This window comes from Lemur catta, chromosome 19 (assembly GCF_020740605.2).
Source record: "Lemur catta isolate mLemCat1 chromosome 19, mLemCat1.pri, whole genome shotgun sequence".
NCBI classification, from domain to species: Eukaryota; Metazoa; Chordata; class Mammalia; order Primates; family Lemuridae; genus Lemur; species Lemur catta.
This window is the reverse complement of record NC_059146.1, coordinates 17,826,639-17,846,285: the sequence shown is the minus strand read 5'-3', so window position 1 is coordinate 17,846,285 and position 19,647 is coordinate 17,826,639. Positions and strand designations below refer to the sequence as shown.

The 19,647-nt window shown below is 33.7% G+C and overlaps 1 protein-coding gene across 1 annotated transcript in view; it reads left to right on the top strand.

Moving 5' to 3' along the window:
• Positions 1-19,647, top strand: part of CNOT6L (CCR4-NOT transcription complex subunit 6 like) — a 95,292-nt gene that overhangs the window by 8,359 nt on the left and 67,286 nt on the right. The window lies entirely within an intron of this gene.

Sequence of the window (19,647 nt, the reverse complement as noted above, 5' to 3'; positions counted from 1 at the left end):
TGTTTAGTCTGTTGTGCTTTGAACCTAGCTGTCATCTGACTTTTTCCCTCAAAACATTTCAGCGTCCAATGGTTTTGTTTTTGTAAGTTTTCCAAAAAAAATTAATAGATTTCTTAGATTTTGCTCTGTAAGGTAAAGTTATGTTTCACTTGATGTGATGATTACCCTTTGTTTATTTTATTTTATTTTATTTTTTTAATTTTAATTTAATTTTTTTTTTTTTGAGACAGAGTCTCGCTCTGTTGCCTGGGCTAGAGTGAGTGCCGTGGCGTCAGCCTAGCTCACAGCAACCTCAAACTCCTGGGCCCAAGCGATCCTCCTGCCTCAGCCTCCCGAGTAGCAGGGACTACAGGCATGCGCCACCATGCCCGGCTAATTTTTTCTATATATATTTAGTTGTCCATATAATTTCTTTCTATTTTTAGTAGAGACGGGGTCTCGCTCTTGCTCAGGCTGGTCTTGAACTCTTGAGCTCAAACGATCCACCTGCCTCGGCCTCCCAAGTGCTAGGATTACAAGCTATTTTTTTTTTTTTTTTTTTTTGAGACAGAGTCTCTCTCTGTTTCCCGGGCTAGAGTGAGTGCCATGGCGTCAGCCTAGCTCACAGCAACCTCAAACTCCTGGGCTTAAGCGATCCTACTGCCTCAGCCTCCCGAGTAGCAGGGACTACAGGCATGTGCCGCCATGCCCGGCTAATTTTTTCTGTATATATTTTTAGTTGTCCAGATAATTTTTATTTCTATTTTTAGTAGAGACGGGGGTCTTGCTCAGGCTGGTCTCGAACTCCTGACCTTGAGCGATCCACCCGCCTCGGCCTCCCAGAGGGCTAGGACCACAGGCGTGAGCCACCGCGCCTGGCCTATTTAATTTTTGAAATTTTAATTGTGTTTCTGTTCAGCTATGTTCTGATGAAATAAATATTTAAAAAAAATTTACTTTCATCCTTCATGTATAGGCCTTAGAAGTTAAAATTTCCGAGTTTAGCCAGGAATATTCCTGTCCACAAGGCAAAATTGGAAAGTGGTAATAGATTTTTGTTTTGTATTTCTGTTCTCTAGCAGGATTATTAATTTTCATTAATTTTTTTAATTCTTTAAAATTTTGTTACAGGTAAAATTCAATATCAAAGAAATAAATTTACTTTCCATCATTTGTACTGAATAGAAACCTGATAATTTGGGCTTTCAGATATTTTCATTTATTAATAATTGAAATTGGTGACACAAAATAGAGATTAAAACACTTTGTCTTATATTCCTCTTTTGCAGATAGAACCTCCCTCCGTAATCTTACAGTTTAAACTCTTTATTTCTCTCTTCCCCATATTACTTAGATTTCATGAATGAGTAACATAAATCAGAGTTATATAATACTAGTTATAAATACTCCTAAAAGAATAGAACTAAATTTAGGATATACCAGCCTTAATGTCTCTCTATACAAAGACTTTGTGGGGATCTCACTTGTATATCCATTGTTTTCTGATCGTAATGTTTATTATATTTAAACACACGAAAACCCAAAACTATATAGATTCTACCAGAGGTTCATATTATATTTAGTGCAGTCTGCTGCAACATCTACGTATAAATTTATGAAACAATGTCATGTGAGCTATATACAGAATGGTAACCTGGAATCATGAGAATTTGAGTCACCAAGAGTATATCTAACTTAGTAATAAATATTTATTAAGCTTCTACTGGCTACAAGCTGTTGTATTCAGGGTTCTGAGGAATAAAAAGAAATTTAGAATGCGGTCTTTCTACCAGGAAGTGGAACTAATATATATTGGACTGAGTAACAAGACTGTGAAAAGCCACTCCCCTTCTTCCATTTAAATGTGTAATCTAAATTGGTCTTCATGAAAATCTTGTGAAATAAGCAGTATGATTCTCATTCTGTAGCTTGTTAAGATGTGAGCCTTGGAGCTTCCACTTTCTAGAACTCAAGAAACTGATTTAACTTCTCCATGCTTCAGCTTCCTCATCTGTAATAGGGAGATAATAATAATCCACATCTTAAAGAGTTGTGTGAGGGTTAAATGATGTAATACCTGTAAAGTGCTTAGAACAGTACCTGGCACTTCATAGTAAAAACAAACAAACTAAAAACTCTATGTATGTTAGCTATTACTGTTTGTTATTGGGAAACATACAAGGTAATTAACATGCCTAAGATTACAGCTGGATCTGGTTGATTCCAAAATGCTTACTTCTACACTGCTTAAACTTACAGGGCATTTAAGTCTGGATATAGTAAACAAGTGCAGGCAGAATATGCTAAGTGACAAAGTAACATTAAGTGCTATAACATACAGAGTACATATGGGTTTTAACCTACAGAGATGAATAAAAAAGGGTTAGAAATAGCTCTTGCCTTTATGATGAGAAGAAAGGAAACAGATTACTGCAATAGCTTCCTTGTTAGTGTATGAATTTCCATTATTGTTCTTTTGAATACATTGTCACCAGAGAAATCCTTGTAAAATTCATCCCACAATTGCTTACATTTCCTACTTTATAATCCTTCAGTAATAGTAATAGTTACTGTTTTCTGATTACCTACTGTGTGCTAGGATAGGAATCAGTAAGCTTTTTCTGTAAAGGGACAGATGTAGTAAATATTTTGGCTTTTTGGGTCACATAATATCTTTGTCATGTATTCTTTTTTGTTGTAATTTTTTTAAATAATCCTTTAAAAATGTAAAAACAATTCTTTGCTGTCAAAGCAGGCCAGATATAGTTTGTTGACTGACCCCTCTGCTGGGAGATTTACATGACTTAACTAATTTCTTCTTGTAGCAATCCTGGTAAAAATTGATATTATTAATCCCTATTTTACAGTTGAAAAAAACTGAAGCTTAGGCACATTTGATGAAGGTCACATACCAAGTAAGTGACAGATTGAGATTTAGATCATTGGAATTCCTAAACCTGTGTATTTCCCGGTGTGTCCTGCTGTTTCCTATTGCTTTTTAGAATAAGATGCAGATTTCTTAGCAATATATGTAAGGCCCATCATGTTCTTTGTCTACCTTTCCTGTTTATTACTTGTTACTCTGCTCTCTCTCACATACTCCCTAGCTTAGCCGTAGTGAGTGATTTATATCCTGGTCTATGCTTTTAGGGGTGGGGAACCTGTGGCTTTGGGGCCACATGTGACCGTCTGGATCCTTGAGTGTAGCCTTTTGACTGAATCCAAATTTTACAGAACAAATCCTTTTAGTAAGGGGATTTGTTCTATGAGGTTTTAATTTGGTCGAAGGGCCGCACTTGGGCATCTGAAGGGCCACATGCAGCCTTGAGATTGCAGGTTCCCCACCCCTGGGCGGCATTGGGGGGCCTCATTGACTTCTTTCATAAATTTACCTTAGATTCTCCCTACTCTGGAAAACTTTATTTGACACTCTCAGTCTTTGCTTTATAATCCTTTTCTGTGCTCTCCTAGCATCCTGTGTATTCCTCTTTCATAACGCCTACCACATTGTTTTGTATTTACTTGGTTTATGTATCTACTTTTCCATTAGATTGTGGTTTTTTTATTTTTTATTTTAAAGGGATGGGGTCTTGCTGTGTTACCCAGGCTGGCCTTGAACTTGTGGACTCAATGAATGCACCTACCTCAGCCTTAGATTGGGATTTTTAAGGTCGCAGATGATACATACCTCACCTTCGTAGCTCAAGTGTTTGATACATAGTAGGCTTAATATGGAAAATTTTTATTAAATGAGTGAATAATCAAATGGCATTACAAATGTGAAAGTTACATCAACAGATGTGTAGTTACAGAAAGATGAGTCCAGATTCCAGGGTAGATGGGAAATTAAGTTACAGTTTGGTTAATTTCCAGGGCTTAAGTGGGAACATAAGGCTAATAAGATAAATCAGAGCATGATTATGGAGCAGCTTGAACGCCTGGGTAAGGAATTTTAATTTTGTCCTAGGGTCGTTAATATAGAGATTTCAACTGTAGAGCTGCAGGTGGTTTTTAAAATCTGTAAACTGAGGTCTTTTATTAATATCCAAATTTTATGTTATAATGTTGCTTTAGATATTTTACAGGACTTTCATTACCTATACAGTTGTATCGATTAATAGATACTACAAATGTGGGTCTGGAATCTCATAATCGTCAATACTATAATACTGTTAAAGACATTGGGAGCAATTGACTTTGAGCAGGTTGGTGGTAGTTTGAAATTAATTTTTTAAGAGGATTAACCTGGTTGAAATACTCAGAATCATTTGAGTAGATGGGAATGGGAGGAGGGAGGCCTTTTTTTTTTTTTTTTAAGAGTTGAAAATATTATGTAAAGTGATAAGTCAAGAGAGAGCTGAGTGGAAGAGAAAGCTTTCAAGTGAAATTGATGATTGAATATGAGGAAGTCAGAAACAAATGAGAACACAAGGAAGAGACGGTTCAAGGAAGGAAATTATGAATTTTGTGTCAGACAAATTGTTGTGATTTCTTTCTTTTTTTTTTTTTGGAATTTTTGCAATACTGTAAAACCTTGAAAATTGTTGTGATTTCTATTGGAATGATTTGTTGCCTGAATTTAGGCCCTGCTTATTTTATGCCTAAATAATTAGAATATCTTATGATTAGTTTCCCTCCCTGCCTCTAATTCATGGGTTCTTAACCTGTGTTTGGCACATGGACCTTTTGGCAGTCTGGAGAAGGCTGTGGATCCTTTTTAGAATAACAATTTGAAATGAGAGAAAGAAAATAGATAGGATTTAAAAGGAACCTGTTATATTGAAATGCCAAAATATATAAAAACAAACCAATTTATGATATAGTAATGTATAGATCTTTATCAATGCACTTAAATAGGAAAGTCTAGCAGTGAGTCTAATAACTACTATGATTTTGAAGTATTGATGATATTTTGATGATAGATGAGTATTACATTGATACTGAGATCTCTAGCAATGATAATGTGATATGGAAATGTAATTCTATTAGTGACGAAAATCACAGGTACAGCTAATACTATTATGGTAGGTTGTTTAGGTCTGTTTGAAAGAGGTACTAAATTTTAATTAGAGGTTAGTGATATAATTTTTTTCCCTACAAATTCACAGTTTCCCTGAGATCTATAGATGCCAGGTTAATAATCTTTGCTTATATTGTCTCCTGTTTTGCACTCTTCTGTGTATTTTTGTCGTAGTAGTGTACTTTGCAGATAGTAGTATTTTTATTGCTTCATGTCTGTTTTGGAAAGTAATATGTGCTCTTTATAAAAAAAATTCAAATGATACTGAAGAGCATAATTTTCTGGTTATCCTATTTCATGGAGATTGAGATTGTATAGTTCTTTGGGATACTTGGGTGTTTGGTTCAAGGACCTCTATGTATACCCAGATGTACCCATGCTCAAATCCTGCAGTTGGCCTTGTGGAACCCGTGTATACAAAAAGTTGGCCCACTGTATATGTGGGTCTTGAATCCCTCAAATGCTATGTTTAGGATTTGTGTTTGCTTGAAAAAAATATCTGCATGTAAGTGGACCTGCACAGTTCAAACCCATGTTCAAGGGTCAACTGTAGTACCATTATCTGTTTCTGGGCAATATGTACTTATATAACCATGTAAACATAATATAAATAGAATAATATTGTATATATTGTCTTTTTAATTTCCTTTTTTCAATTTAATAACATGACTTTTTTTCCATCAATAGGTATCTCATGCTTTTAAAAATTTATAGCATAAAAATTGAGATATACATTACATAACATAAAACACTGTTACATTACATTGCACAATATTCACCATTTAAAAATGTATACTTAAGTAATTTTAGTATATTCACTATGTTGTAAACCACCACTACTACCTAATTCCAGAACATTTCCATCATCCCCAAAAGAAACATCATATTTAATATCAGTTCCAATTCCCCCATCTGTTGGCAACTACCAATGTATTTTCTGTCTCTATGGATTTGCTTATTCTAAGCATTTAATGTAAGTGGAATCATACAATATGTGACCTTTTATGTCTGGCTTCTTTCACTTATAATAATTTAAAGATTAATCTATGTTGTAGTGTGCATTTCATTCCTTTTTATGGTGAATACTGTTTTTCATTAATAAAAATAATTTTTCATTAATATATATAACTTTTTGGCTATTATAAATAGTTCTGTGAACATTCGTGTGCAAATTTTTGTGTGGACTGTGTTTTCATTTCTCTTGGGTATATATCTAAGAGTGGAGTTGCTGGATCATATGGCAATTCTGTGTTTAATTTTCTGAGGAATTGACAGACTTTTCCACAGCAGCTGCATCATTTTACATTTCCATACCTCATGCTTTTTAAAGGCTTTATTGTAATCCATTTTATTAATGTGCCATCATTCACTCCCTATCGATTGGTAGTTAATTCATTGCTGTATTTTTGGTGATTATCCACACTAATGAAGTGAAAAAACTTGTATATACACCTTCACACATTTTTTTAAAGGATAAATTTCTAAAAGTGGACTTCCTGGATCAAAATAATTACACATTTAAATTTTTGATACATTTTATCTGATTGCCTTTAGAAATGTACAAAATTACATTCCCACCAATTGTGTGATGGATGCGTATTTTCCCAAACTTTTGTTCACATTATGAGTTTTTGTCATTCTGATGATAAAAAGTCACATATTTTAAAACTTGTAATTTTTTGACTAATAGTGGGGATAATTTTTTCACATTATTTTTGGGCCACTGTATTTATTCTTTTATGATTTGCCTAATTATGACTGTTATCCACATTTTTCTATTGAGGTATTTATATTTTTTTCTTATTGATTTATAAGAGCTGCTTATATTTTAGAAACATTACCTTGCTGTTCATTATAAATATTGCAGACTCTTTGTTCTAGTTTCTTGTTTATCTTTTGACTTTATGACTTTACTCTTTGCCTTATAGACATTACATTTTTTATATTGTTTTATCTTAATTTTTTTCCTTATGGCCTTTGCCTTGCTTAGAAAACTTCTCCGCACCCCAAGAATGTAAGATTATTTTCTGCATTTTTTTTCTAAGAATGTCTACAATTAAATTTGGCATGATTTAGTAGAAGATGGATTTTGTAGTTGGGCTTAACTGTGTTCAAATGCCAGTCTAGCCACTTATTATTAATAGCTGTGAAGTGTTACATGTTTTCATACCGTCTCTGTACCTCAACTTACTCATCTGTACAATGATAGTTAATAATAGTTGGTTTACAGTTTTGGTGAAATTAAATGCAATAATGCATGCAAACCATCTAGCACACTATCTGGGCATATACTGGGCATTTAGTGCATGTTTTCTTCTCTCTCCTGCTCAAACTCTGTCTTCCATCAGCCTAGTCCAAATCTGGACCAGAAGATAAGGGAAAGGAAGGTTTAAAAAAATAAGAGTGTTGTCCACAGTTTTCAAAACTAGTGAAGCCATGTGGGATAAGTACTTAGTGAAAAGAAGATTGAAAATTCATTTAGTAACTAGGAAGTAATTTATGTTTGATGAGAACATTTTTCAGTAGCATAAGAGAGCCATATTTTCATAGAATGGGGACTAAATAAAGCTGTACAACATACGTAAAGGACATGTGCATATGCAACATATATCTATCATTTATAATACCTGGGAGTAATAGTTGTAACTCTATTCCTTTCTCTCTCATTTGTTAAAATGTTACTAAGAGGATAGAGAGAGCAATACTAACCCCTAAGTATATTATACTATGTCTATTAATTGTATACAAATTTAGCTACTTTTTACTATGATTAGTTACGAATTATAGTATTTGTAACACTTCACAATTAAGCATCAACCTGGTTAAGAACTGCTCCTTAGGAATCTTGTTCTTCTTGGTAGCTCTTTCATAGAATTTATACATATTCTTCATTAAGTTACAACTATTTGTAAACACTGTTATATTTCCTTTGTAGAAACCAACTTTAAATACATTTTGGAAAGAGATGGGAAATAGGTAAATATTTACAGTATAGTAATCATTGTTTACATTTTTCTAATCTTCTTTCCCAGAATATAAGGTTTTTAGGGCAAGGGACATAGTTCTATAATGGATTTTTTTAAACATTTAAAAAAAATTTTTTTTTTATTTTTAAGATTTTAATTTTTTTTAGAGACAGGGTCCTGCTCTATTGCCCAGGCTGAAGTGCAGTGGCTATTCACAGGTGTGATAATAGCACACCTTGAACTCATGGCCTAAATGGATCCTCCCGCCTCAGCCTCCCTAATGGCTGGGACTACAGGTGCACACTATGGTGCCTGGCTTATAATGGGTTTTTGAAAAATGTTTATGAAGTGTTACATTTTGCTGCATCTTTTTGTCTTTTGGTAAAACAAATAAGTGTTTCTAAAAAAAGTTAACAAAAATAGATGTTTATTTAGCTCTTCCTCACTTGAAATAATAATAGACATGGATTGTGTGCAATTAGGTTTCAGAAAATGATATCAAATTCTATTCCTTGACTTTGGGTAACTGTCTATCATTCCTAGTACTTATGTATACTGTCATCATTTTGTTAGCTTCAGAACAAAAAGGGAATTCTCTGTTGGTTAGCTCAGTAGGAAGGTAATAAGTTTAAGTAACAAAACAAGAAATTTGTTCCTCTGTGACCTTTGATGAGTTTGTGAAGTTGGCATTTTCACTGTGGGATTGAAATTAGGAAGAGCATTATATTTAGTCTGCTTTGTTTCTTTAGTGGAGGATCTACCTGCCAGGAAAACACAGGAATCCAAGTTAAAGTCTCTGCTACCTTGGTGGGAAATGATGAACAATACTTTTCCTTCTGCTGACAAAATCTGGGCATCTGTATTTTTCAATGGCCGGTTTTTGCTTTCACATAGGGCCAAAGTGTCCTTTTCCTGGAACCAAGCTTGACTCAAAGCCTTTGTAAGTTCTCTTGTTCTTTATTCTTGTAATCAACTATTTTAGGAACTATTTTAAAGTTGACACCGCTTCCCTTCTAACCTTTTCCGCTCAATACAAAGCACCACCTTCTTGGCAGTCATTTGTAGGAGTAGAGTGGATACTCTTGTAATGCATTTATCCATGCCAAAAAGTTAAGGGTTAGCTATTTGTTTCAGCTATCTGTTTTGTATCAAAGTGAGTCAGCCTTGGCCCTACGTTTCTTTTAAATTCTTTCATAATTAAGACGTTGACACCTTGGAACCCTTTCCTGAGTGGAGCTTTTCTTTATGCTTTATCAAGTTTTATCTCAGTTTGGTTACTAAGATTTTTTTTTACCCCACTGTTTTCAATGGAGGCTTGTAGACTTAGATATGACTTATCCGCATTCTAAACCCTGGTTCTCAGAATAGTAATACTAGTTTTAATACCTCTTTATATATATTTTGTTATGTTTATCTGATGCTAGAACGTTGTATAATTTGGTTCAGGTCAAAACCATGGGAAAGCTGTTACGGTAACTCTCAGACTTTCATATTGTTCAAAATTTTATATGCAAGATTTAATTTAAAATATTTTCCCAAAGAAATAGAAAAGCTAAAATAATAAGTTATTCATTGTGAAAAGGGTTCAGTAGTTAAACCCTTAGTTTTTGATATTATCAAGTTCAGTTTTCTAGTAATTAGAATCAAATGATTTCTTGAATTAGTATTTAATTCTTTGATGCAACAGTGTTCTTAGTTTATATACAGATTGCTTGCTTACATAAGCAGATATTTGTGAAATAGTACTCAATTCTTTGATTTTTATGTATCACTAGAGAGGCAGAGTCTGAAATTGGAAGGTAGGAGAAGGAAAAATATGAGGCTTTTATAGGAAATGTTAGAATGTTCCTTTAGTTTGTTTCACATTTAAACATGTTGGACTGAATCTAATTTTTCTAGTGGATTTGTTACATTTAATGAAAGAGCTCTCATACTCTTGATATACTTACTTTTAATAATGTGACTTATAGATGATATGTGATCCTTTTACGGATGCCCTTGCAACTTGTCTCAGTTTGGGTCTGAACATATTTACTTTTGACTTTGTAGTAGCAAAAATGTTTTCATTTTTGGTGGATTTGAAGAAACATACTGTGCTGTGGATTCTTGTTTACCCATCTTTTAGATTGTACAGCCAGTTGATTTAGGAAAATACTTTTCTTTGGGCAATAATTGTTATTGATTAGGAGTTTTAGGAGAGAACTTGCAGTAAACTTTCTGTTCTTAAATTGTAGACATTCTTGTGTATAAGTACTCTTGCTTCTGTTTTTACCCCTCCTATTTAACTTTAGTAGGTTAACTATTATGGAAAAGAGAGGAATTCAAAGGAGAATTTGTAGCAGTCAGATAAAGTGACCTTTGATTATTGTTATGTTAAGAATTCTGGAGAACAGACAAATGACTTTGCATGTTTATCCTTGAACACATGACTTATGTGTTGGATAGATTTGTCTTGACTAGGTAGTAGTACCTTGGTACGTAATATGGTGGAAACTGTTCTGGTTCTGTGGCTTTTTTCCTGCTTACCTGGATATCTAACAAGTGCCCCTCTAAGAGGGATGTGAGCTCTATTGAGGTTAGGCTGACAGAGAATTTGGAGAACAAGAGTATGAATAAAATCTCAAACCATGATTCTTTTTTTTTTTTTCTTCAGTGTCTGTGTTAGTGAAGTAGGAAATGAAAGAGAAGAACTGCTAATGTGAATTTATTAGGATAACGGGAACATGGTTTCCTTTGTAGTATCTCTAAATTGGTTGAATAGTAAGCTGCTTTATAATGGGAATATAACATTTGTTCATATGTCAGACAAATGAACTCTTTTTGAATCACTACGTACTCCACTCGGGTTACTTGGATTCAGGGTGCTGGTGTGTAATAGTAATTGGATTTGGGTATTCCTGGGTCTCTAACCATGTTATCATTTATGCTGCTAGTTATAGTTCTACCTGTCTTTTTGAGGTTTCTGAGCTATCCACATGAAAATAATTGAATTATCAACCTATTAATGTATGGGACTTGTGCTGGGCTGTTTTAAAATTAAGGCTCCTAAAGTCCTCCTAGTCTTCAGCTCTTCTTCTAGATCAATTTAAAAAAATCAGTTTGCTGAAATTGCCAAAATTATCTGATTTCTTTTTCTCAGGAAAGTTATTTTGAAACTTAGCCCCATTTTGTCATGTCTCTCAATAGTTTATTTCTTTCTATTGCTGAATTCATTGTATAGATTTAACACAATTTGTGCATTATCCTATTGTTAGACATTTAGGTTGTTTCCAGGGTTTGGCTATTAAAAATAAAGCTGATGAGAACATTTGAATTCAGTTGAATCTTTTGGTGAACATATGTTTTCTTTTTTCTTGGGTATGTATGTAGGAGTGGAATGCCTGGGAAAGCCTGGGTGTGTGTTTAAATTTTCAAGAAACTACCAAACTGTTTTCCAAAGTTGTACTATTTTGCATTCTCATCTACAGTGTATGAGAGTTCCAGTTGTTCCATACTGGTCAGTTTTTAAAATTTTAGCCATTCCAATAGGGATATAGAGTAGTATCTCATTGTAGTTTAACATTCATTTCTCTAATGACTGATAACATTAAGCACTTTATCGTGTGCTTATTTGCCATCATAATATCTTCCCTGGTGAATTATCTATTACGATGTTTTGCTCATTAGAATTTTCTTTTTGTTGAGTTTGAGAGTTCTTTGTTTATGCTGGGTATATACTCTTTATTATGTATATGATTCGTGAATATTTTTTCTCAGTAATTTTTTCATTTTCTCAATAAGGTCCTTCAAAGAGCAAAAGTTCTTGATTTTGGTGAAGTACAATTTATCAATTTTTTGTTTTATAGATCGTGCTTTTTGTTTCAGTGTTTAAGAAATCCTTGTGAAACTCATGATCACTGAGATTTTCTCCTGTGTATTCTTTTGGATGTTTTATAATTTTAGCTCTTAAATTGAGGCATGTAATCTATTTTGAGTATACAGTAGTTCCCCTTTATTTGTAGGGGATATACATTTCAAGACCTCCAGTAGATGCCTGAAACTGAGAATAGTATAGAACTCTATATACTATGCACGAATTTCTTTTTCCTTCCTCACAATTTCACAGATTTGTTCTTACCTTAGATCTTATCTTAGATTTTATCTTAGATCTTGGCAACCTCACCATATGATTTTTTTTCTTATTAAGTTGAGAACTTTCATCTTTTCACTTGAAGCACCTTATTGCTTCTCATTAGCATTCAAATTGCCAGCATCACAAATTTTGAGCTTTGGGCCTTGTTAAGTAAAATAAGGGTTACTTAAACACAAGCACTATGACACTGTGACAGTTGATTTGATAACCAAGAAGGGTACTAAGTAACTAATAGGCAGGTATCAGATACAATGTGGATATGCTAGACAAAGGAATAATTCGTGTCCAGGCAGTACGGAGCAGGACAGTGTGAGATTTCTTCACGCTACTCAGAATGGCGCACAATTTAAAAAGTATGAATTATGGAATTTTCCCCATTCCGTATCTTTGGAACGAGACTGGCCACAGGTAACAAACTCCAGAAAGCACAACTTCAGATAATGGGGCACCAATCTATTTTATGAGGAAAAGATTGAGGTTCATTTGCTTTGAATATGGTAATCTAATTGCTGTAGCACTACTTGTTAAAGATTATCCTTTCCTCATTGAATTGTCTTGGCACCTTTGTTGAAAATTAATTGACCATATATGTTTGTGTCTCCTAGACACTCTGTTCTCTTGATCTGTTTGTTTGTCTTTATGTCAATACCTCATTGCTGTGATTACTGTAGCTTTATAATAACCTGAAACTACATCGTGTAAGTCTTTGAATTTTACTTTCTTTTTAAAGTTAACTCTCTTCTAGGTCCTTTGTAATTCTATGTAAATTTTAGAATAGCTTGTCAATTTCTATAAAAAAAATACCTGCTGAGATTTCACTGGGATGATGTTAAATGTATATGTCAATTTGGGGAGAATTAACATCTTCACAATGTTGAGTCTTCTGATCTATAAATACGATGTATGTCTTCTTTAGCTCTTTAATTTTTCTCAGCAATGTGTTGTAGTTTTCAGTGTACTGGTTTGTGCATCTTTTTTTCATATTATCTCTATTTTATAATTTTTGATCCTGGTATTTTAAAAAATTTACACTTTTGCTTGTTACTTGTGTATAATAATACAATTTTTTGAAGGGGTATATTTATCTTGTATTTTGCAACCTTGTTAAACTTACTGATTAGTTCTGGTAGCTTTTTTGTAGATTTTGTAGGATTTTCTGCATATGTATAATTTATTGTCTGTGAATAAAGATGAGTTTAATTCCTCCTTCTAATCTCAATGACTTTTATATCTTCCTTCTTGCTTGATTGCAAGGACTAGAACTTCTAATACAAAGTTGTGGTGAGAGCAGACATCCTTGCCTTGTTTCTGATCTTAGGAAAGCATTCAAAATTTCCATCCCTTTATCAGGCTGAGCACATGCCCTTTTATTTTTTAAACACGACTTTTTATTTTTAAATAGGAATAGCTGTTGGGGTTTCAAATACTTTCTATGCATCTGTTGAGATGATCATATGTATTTTTAAAATATTAAATAGGTGGATTATGTTGATTTTCTGTTTTTTTGTTGTTTTTTTTTAATGTGCAACCAACCTTGCATTGCTGGGGTAATCATCACATGGTATGATGATGTATCATCTTTTTTTTATATTGCTGGATTGGATTTTCCAAAATTAAAAGAAAATTTGCACCTATGTTCATAAGTTATGTAGTTTTCTTATAGTGTATTTGTCTGGTTTCAGTTTTAGGGTAATGTTCAACTCAATTTTATGGAAGAGTTTCTGTAGTATTGGTATTATTTCTTCCTTAAAGACTAACCAAGGTTGAGATCTACTGAACCACATATGATCCTTCCTTCCTTCTATTTCTAAATTCTTAATTCTGTTCTCATATAATAGGATGTACACATTCTAATACATAAAAAACAACTCTAACTTCTGGGTCTTATTAAATGAACCTCCTTGGAAGTAGAGTGGGAGAAATAAGTTAATTTTGCTAGATACAGCACAAAGCAAGTCAATGTTTTATTCAAATTTTTCATAGAAGCAGAATTGACTTCAAGGGGCTGAGGATCTATAGGAGAGGAGAAGGCAAGACTTCATATACTTATAAAAGTGTGCTAGAGTTGGCTTGTGTTGGCTCCAGAGAGCCAGTTATTTTTCAGAAATTTTGCAAGCCAATTATAAAACACAACTGATTAAAAATTATATAAACATAAAATTAAGTCATATTAGAAACAAAGACTCATCGCTTCTTAATTATTTTATTGTATTTTATCATTACCTATGCTTTTGAGGTTATTTACATTTGAAATACAATATAATGTTGTGCTAGCATTTCTTCCTAGCTCCTCATTTGTCAGTATTAACTTGGTAGCCTGAAGTCTGCCATTCATGTGGGAACTTTTGTATCACAAATGCATGTTGGGAGTATTTGCACCATGGTAATGGATAAGTGCTTCAAATAGAGCTTAATGGTTGTCTCGACTTAAAGTGATGGTGGAAATGTTAATAATCCAAATTAAAATTTAATATGTTCTGAGTCTGTTGTGAATAGCACAAGAAGTTGAAGAAGTATTCTTCCAGTATTAGAAGGCCATTACAGGTTGGGTATCCCTTATCTGAAATGCTTGGGACCAGAAGTGTTTTAGATTTCAGATTTTTTTTGATGTTGGAATATTTGTGTTATACTTATTGGTTGAGCATCCCTAATCAAAAAATCTGAAATCTGAAATGCTCCAATGAGCATTTCCTTTGAGCGTCATATCAGTGTTCAAAAAGTTTTGGATTTTAGAGCAATTCAGAATTTGGATTTTCAAATTAGGGATACTCAACCTGTATCAGCAAACAAATTGCTCATATCATTGGTAAACAAGTGAATTTCTGACAAGTCTTTGTTGCATCACTTTTATCTTTTTAATATAAATGAAATTATCAACCATCATTCATTTTAGAACTGTATTCATTAGTTGTAACCATAGGTTGTCTATGGAAGCGAGTTTAATTAAGTCGACTATAAAACATTCTATGAGAGGGCCGGGTGCGGTGGCTCACGCCTATAATCCTAGCAGTCTGGGAGGCCGGGATGGGAGGATCGCTCGAGGTCAGGAGTTCGAGACCAGCCTAAGCAAGAGCAAGACCCCGTCTCTACTAAAAAATAGAAAGAAATTATCTGGACACCTAAAAATATATAGAAAAAATTAGCCGGGCATGGTGGCACATGCCTGTAGTCCCAGCTACTTGGGAGGCTGAGGCAGAAGGATTGCTTGAGCCCAGGAGTTTGAGGTTGCTGTGAGCTAGGTTGACGCCATGGCACTCTAGCCAGGGCAAAAGAGCGAGACTCTGTCTCCAAAAAAAAAAAAAAAAAAAAAATGCTATGAGAGTCAATTGGCTATATGGAATTTACAATGAGTATTATACATTTTATTATAATTTTAAGTTTTGTGGTACATATACTTTATATTAGTAAAATTTGTAACAAATACACACCTACACACTCTTTCCCCCTAGAAAGCTTATCTGTCTTCTGATCCTGAGTAGTTCCTGCAGTTAGTTATGTTGGCTGTGTCTTTCTTAGCTTTCTTGCCCAACACCCAGAAATCAGTGGCTACTGCTTAGTACTCAGGGAAAGGCTCAGAATTCCTGTAAAGTTTTTCTCCGTTCTACTCTGTTGTCATACTTTTCTAGGTCTACCGTATGAGGCAGTATGGTTTAATGGATAGGACTGAGACTGTAGAGCCAGACTACCTGTGTTAAATTCCACTCTGCCACCCACTAACCATGTGACCAAAGGCAAGTTTCAGAACATCCCTATGCCTTTTTAAAATAGAGGGAATTAAAACACTTCCACCTTAGAGTTGTGATTACTAAGTGAATTAATATGTGTAAAACACTAATTTATAATGTTTGTTACATGGTTGGTGGTCATTGAATGATAGTTATATCCTGTTATTTGTCTCCTCTTGGAAATTGCTGGGATGCTCAGCCTTTGGTGGAAGAGCTATCTGCATTTTCTTAGCATCTAGAGATTATCTAGAGATAATTTTAATTGGCCAGAATATCATCTTTGGTCAAGAACTTATGACTGAACCTATAACCTTTGACTTTTCTCTTTCTCTGACATAGTGATTTCTTTGCAGTAGTACTTGATTTTCTAAATGTGTGTTTAACAGATGCAATACTCTGGACTCATGCTTAGGTCATATTTGTGCAGATTTTCAATCTTAACACTATTGGCATTTTGTGCCAGACATTTCTTGTTGTGGGAGGGCTGTAATGATGCCAGTAACATCCCTGTCTCCCCACCCAAGTTTTGATGACTGGAAATGTCTGTAAACATTGCCAAATGTTTCCTGGGTGGCAAAATCATATCTGGTTGAGAGCTGCTTTTTAGAGGGGACTTTAGTATGTGCTGCCCATTGGAGACTGTGATTTGTTATTTTAGTATTTCTTGGAGAGAGCCATGACAGTTATTAATCAGTACTTATTTTTTAGACTACCGTTAGTTTTACTCAATAGACCTCATATTTTCAGTTTAGCTACTTGATTTAGTTGCTGCTCCTGGGATTGGTCAATAAGGACGTCTCTCTCTCTCTCTCTCTTTTTTTTTTGGCTTATTGTCCACACTGATGGCTTAAAAAAATCTTTTCTTGCCTGTATAGATTCCATAGATTTAGACATCACAGGGGAGTTTTCAGAAGGTAACTAACACCCAGACCTAACCTTTGTTTATCATTCCACTTTGGTTCCAAAAAGAAGAGATGTAGCTTGCCGATGATTCTACTTCTTATGTTATGCTCAAAGGTTGTTGGGATAACAAATATTTTCTATGTCAGGAAGAGAAATTATTGCTTGGAGGTAATCTGTTTTCCTTGGGCATTTATAAATGACCTTTAGGCTCTTCAAAAAAAAAAAAAACAAAAAACCCAACAACCCTGGGTATTTTATTTGAATTTAAAATTATTGAACAACTGATGGACAAATACAGTGTTAAGTGTTCTTGGTAGTAAGTTTTTAAACATGCTTTTGAATAGATCTTTATGCTTTATGTATGTACATAAATATTCTCCAGTATATATCTTGATTCTATAAATTAAAAATATGTAGTGTTTCCATTAGACACAAGGTTTACCTTATTGTAATATGTTTTATAATACCAAATGATTTTAAAAAATATGTGTATATGAGTGATTTCTGGTAGACATTTAACATTCATTGTTAAAAATTAAGCAAAATTAGGTTAATTTTTCTCAATCAGAGTATGAAAAAAACGTTAGAAAAATATCCTGGGTACAGCAGATGAATTAACCTTAGAGAAATTCCTTAGAGAAATTATATGCCATAGTATTAGACTTATAAAAACAAAACATTTTACAAAAACCTTAATGTTCTGCTTTTGATGAAAGAGAATATGAATGTTTAAATGGACAGTGATCTTTTTTTATACGCTCATTCATTTTGTGTATCTACAAGTATTTTTAAACTGCCTACCTTATTTGGCAACATTTTATTTCTCATTTTATTAATCTTTGTATTTTTTACAGTATAAGATTATTTATCTTAGTATTTTGCTGATATCTTTAGGTAATATACGGCTTTCTCAATATTGATAGCATGCTAGGTTATTAGAATTATGACAAGATTATTTTTGAAAATGAGTTTTATGTATATCTTCATATATAGTCAAATGTCTTTTTGTTTTTTAATTAAAAATCCCTTTGTAAAACAAGCATGTGATACTGCTTTATGGCTATTAGAATGGCCAAATCCAAAACACTGATAACACAAATTCTGGGGAGGATGTGTAACAATGGGAATTCATTGCTGGTAGGAATGCAATATAGCATAGCCACCTTGGAAGACAGTTTGGGCAGTTTCTGGCAGAACTAAACATACTCTTACTGTATGACCCAGCAGTTGTATTCTTTGGTATTTACCCAAGTGAATCAACATCATGGTGACCTATAGGCAGTTCTTACATTAGCACTACGTAAATGAAAAATGATATTTTTGAGGGCATTGGTGAAAAGTTCCCTGCATTGTATCTCAACATTTTGTTAATGAAAAAATTAAGTTGATTAAACAGTTGCATGTGAGGAGGGCCTGCGTACTCAGCATAGTAAGTTTGTGGGATATCTTAAGTTTTTTCTCCACAAGAAGTTTAATTAAAGGGTTTACTATCTCTTTGGGTTTAACTAAGAGCTGTATGATTAGTTAGATAATTTAGCAGTTTGGGAGACAACTCTGTATTGAATTATTTTTTGTGGACTTTATTTATTTTTGGTCTAAAAATCTATCCCATTCAAGTATAACAATCTCGGCTGCTTAAAATTCAGACATTAGGTTTGTTGAAGTGAAATTGGTAGTGTCTGGAAGGGGAGTTGGTAGCTTTAAATCAATTGATTTAATCATAAAAGGAAGAGAGAAAGGAGGCTTACTATACTATCATCTGACTATTATATTTAACCAACTTCTTTTTTTTTCTTTTATTTACTTATTTTTTTGGAGACAGGGTCTCGCTCTGTCACCCAGGCTTATTTTTTCCAAATTGTTGCCACTTGGAATATAGATTTCCCAGTAATATTGTAACTAAAATATTGTAACAATAAAATTATAGTGTTTGATCAAAGAAAGTAGATTTTCAGATGTGGTAATAGTATGAATTATTTTGAGGGTTTATTTTATTTAAAGACCAAGGATTTATTGAAGGCAAGTATTTGAGGCAGATCAGTGTAGCAGAATTGGATTTGAAGGTCCAGTCCTGCTGCTTGTTATCAAGCTTTTCAACCTCTTTAAACTAGTTTTCTGAATTCTAGAATTGAAGCAGTAATACTTATAAGATTGTTGTGAGAAATGAATTAAGTGAAAAAAAGTTAGGTAAATTACTTATATGTAGTAGCTAATAGTTGGTAGCTGTGGTAGTGATTATTGTTATCATTATTTGATGCTCCTAAAGAATCCCAAATTAGAAATAGATAGTACAGTCTGCTCTAAGTGGATTCTCTGAGTCTCAAAGACTTTTGAATACACATTTTAGAGTTGAGTCTTGTGCCAACTGAATCTCTTTACTAGTGATTATAATTGTGCATGCTGAAAAACTGGGGTTAAGTGTGGTGATAATGGAATGCTGTGCGATAGTTTGCTTTTATGTCATGGGAAGTGACAAGAATATGTTTATATCTAATATAAGTACTGGGCTTTTAAGGCATTTGTGATTTCTTTAAGAATGTGACAGCTGAATGAATAGAGAATATAGGCCCACTAAGATATGTGACTAGAAGCAATGCTGTTGAGTTGAGTAGAAGAAAGCAAAAGGGAATGAAGGAGGGAGGCAACTAGGATTGGTAGTATCATTTATTATTAGATTCTTATGGATGGCAATTCTTCATATTAGGAAAATGATCTGTCTGTATTAGGAAAAAGTCAGAAAAGTACAAATAGATTTTTGAAGCTTCCCATACGTTTCTTTTACTCACCTGTACGGTACCATCTCTCCATGGCTCTGCTGATATTTTTCAGCAACCCTGAACTGCTTGTAGATACTGTACCTGAGGTTGTCCTCATATTATTTCTTACCTATGTGTCGTTGTTTATGCTTTTATTTTTGTTTTG